This window comes from Dasypus novemcinctus, chromosome 8 (genome assembly GCF_030445035.2).
Source record: "Dasypus novemcinctus isolate mDasNov1 chromosome 8, mDasNov1.1.hap2, whole genome shotgun sequence".
NCBI classification, from domain to species: Eukaryota; Metazoa; Chordata; class Mammalia; order Cingulata; family Dasypodidae; genus Dasypus; species Dasypus novemcinctus.
The window spans coordinates 16978195-16981621 of NC_080680.1; the positions used below are offsets into that span (position 1 = coordinate 16978195).

At 37.3% G+C, this 3427-nt stretch overlaps 1 non-coding gene across 1 annotated transcript; it reads left to right on the top strand.

Moving 5' to 3' along the window:
* Positions 1 to 3050: 3050 nt before the first annotated feature.
* LOC111762697 (U6 spliceosomal RNA) lies at positions 3051 to 3158 on the top strand. The gene has a single exon (XR_002795743.1). It is a non-coding gene; the product is annotated as a U6 spliceosomal RNA (small nuclear RNA).
* The last annotated feature ends 269 nt before the right edge of the window (positions 3159 to 3427 follow it).

The window sequence follows — 3427 nt, forward strand, 5'->3', positions numbered from 1 at the left end:
CTACAGTCCTTCATCTACCACATGGTTCACGGTGTTATAATTCCAGGACTTTATACAGTCCACTTAACGTATAGACTGAATGGCTCTATTTCATCACAGAGTTGTGAGTTGTGCATCATTGCCTCAGTAAATTTTTGAATGTTTTCCTTAGTACAAGAAAAAATCCCATACCCCCTCTATCTGACCCTAGGAATTGATATAGTATGTTCTATGACATTGATGCAAGACTATGACAATATTGCTATTAACTGTAGTCCATAAGTTACATGACTTGTATTTTTCTCATGTATCAACATATTCTTACCACCTCGTAACAGTGACATAAATTTGTCCTAGTTCATAGAAGAATATTCTTTTATTTGTATTGTTAACCACAATCCTTATCCACCACTGAGTTCACTATGTTTTTTTTTGTTTTTTTTTTTAAAGATTTATTTATTTATTTAATTCCCCCCCTCCCCCGGTTGTCTGTTCTCTGAGTCTATTCGCTGCGTCTTGTTTCTTTGTCCGCTTCTGTTGTTGTCAGCGGCAAGGGAAGTGTGGGCGGTGCCATTCCTGGGCAGCCTGCACTTTCTTTCGCGCTGGGCGGCTCTCCTTACAGGGTGCACTCCTTGCGCATGCGGCTCCCCTACGTGGGGACACCCTTGCCGTGTCAGGGCACTCCTTGCGCGCATCAGCACTGCACATGGGCCAGCTCCACACGGGTCAAGGAGGCCCGGGGTTTGAACTGTGGACCTCCCATGTGGTAGACAGACGCCCTAACCACTGGGCCAAGTCCGTTTCCCTGAGTTCACTATGTTATACAGTCCCTAGATTATTCTGTAGCTTTCTTTCAATTGACATTTACATCCCTAGACTACCGCTTTCAGCCACAATCACGTTTATAAACCAGCCATATTAGTTATACTCACTATAATACATTAACATCAACTCTATCCATTTTCACATTTTATGCTCAAGCTAATAAAAAATTCTACATACATTAAGCATCAGGACTCCTTTTCAGCCCTCATCCCATTTCCTAGTAACTTATACCCTAGATTTTACCTCCATGTGTTATTCTTCGTATTAGTGCATATAAGTGAGATCATAACTATTGACCTTTTGCGTATGGCTTCTTTTACTCAGCATAATTAACTCAAGTTTCAACCATGATGTCCTATGTGACCCAATTTCATTTCTTCTTATAGCAGCATAGCATTCTTTGCATGTACACATGAGTTTGTTTATCCAGTCATTGGTTGATGGACCCTGGGGTGTTTTCATCTTCTGGCAATTGTGAATAATGCCACCATGACTGTTGGTGTGCAAATGCTTAATCATGTCCCTGTTTTCAGTTCTTCCGGAAATATTCCTAGTAAAGGGATTGCCAGATCATATAGCAATTCTATGTTTAGCTTCCTAAGAAACCTCCAAATTGTCTTCCATAGATGCTGCACCATTCTACATTCCTACCAACAGTAAATGAGTGTTCCTCTTTCGCCACATCCTCACTAATGTTTGTTGTTTTCTTTTTTTATCAAATGGCCATTCTATGAGGTGTGAGATGTTATTGTGTTATCATTTTGTTGCATTTCCCTAACAGCTAGTGATATTGAACAGTTTTTCTTGTCCTTTTTGACCATTGTATTTTCTTTTGGGAAATGTCTATTTAATTGGAATTTTAAAAAATTGGATTGCTAGCTCTTTTATTGTTGACTTGTATGATCTTTTTTTTCTTTTTTCTTTTTTTTGAGTTAGATCAATAATTTATTCAGGTAGGCAGGGAAGAGAAATGGGAGAAAATAACAGATCAGGGGTCCCAGGTAGAGAGGAAGGGGCTGAAAAGTGATAAAGAGGGCTGATTTATAGACTACAATTCCCCATTATAGGTTATAAATCCCAGGTTTACTTGTGTGGCCACATGGCAGAGGAAAAATGGTGAGTGGTGCCCAGAAGGCAGGAACGGGTCCAGAGGCAAGAGAGCAGAGCATGTATAAGCTCTTTATATAGCACAGAGATCAAACCCCACATGAAAAGTGCTTTAACAACATTAACTATATGACAAATGCAAATCAAAACCACAGTGAGAGAACCCACTAGAACGTATCCTCTTAAAACAAGAAAAATTACAATTATTAGAGAGGATGTGGAGAAATAAGAAACTCATTTATTGTTGTTGGGAATGTAAAATGGTGTCTGGGTTTTCCTTGCATGGTTAGGTATAGGATTATGATCTGGCAATTCCACTTCTATGTATATATCCCAAAGACTTGAAAACTGGAAATTGAACATATATTTGGACTCCAGTGTTCATAGTGGAATTACTCACAATTGCCAAAAGAAGGAAGCAACCCAAGTGTCGACCAATTGATCAATGGATAAACAAAATGCAGTATATACCTACCTTGGAATATTATTCAGGCATCAAAGGATATGAAGTTCTGATACATGCCACAATATTGATGAAACTTGAAGACATCATGTTGAGTGAAACAAGCCAGATATGAAAGGAGAAAATTGTATGATCCCACTGATGTGAAATAATTAGTATAAGAAAATTCACAGTATCAGAAACTAAATATAGTTTACCAATGCATGGCAGGAGGGAGAAAATGGGAACTTAATGCTTAAATTGTACAGAGTTTCTATTTGGGATTTTGGTAATGGATGGTGGTGATTGCAGCACAATATTATGAATGTAATTAACATCAGGGAAATATACATTTGAATGTACTTAAAAGTGGGAAATTTTAACTTGTATATATATTACTAGAATAAGTGTTTTTAAAAAATTCCATAGGACTTAACAATATAAACTGTGAACCCTAATGTGATTAGCATGTATACTTAACAGTACAATTATAAAAATGTTCTTTCATCAATTTCAACAAATGTGGCACATTAATGCAAGATGTTAATAATATGTTAGTTTATGGAACTTTGTTATTTTATTAAACCTACAACTGCTCTAATAAAAATTTCCAAAATACCACAGAAAATGTGGAATGTCTCAACGAAGTTTTCAAATATTTCACATAAACAATTTATTTGTGATTAAGACCTATATAGTGCTTGCTTCAGCAGCACATATACTAAAAATTGGAACGATACAGAGAAGATTAGCATGGCCCCTACGCACGGATAACACACAAATTCGTGAAGCATTCCATATTTTTGAATGTCTCATGATGATGGAGGAGGTTGTTGTTATGGGGGGAGGAGTGGGGTCAGGGTGGTGGGGGGTATATGGGGACCTCATTTTTTGAAATGTAACATTAAAAAAATAAATGAAGACAAAAAAAAACACAACAGAGGTAGAACAGGCTTGGGAAAACATTTCACACATGATTGAAATGCATAACATAAAAAGCAGAGGCCCTTTTCATTCTCTGTCTCCCAACACAAATTCCATTCCTCAGAGGTAACCATTAGCACAAAAATTTAG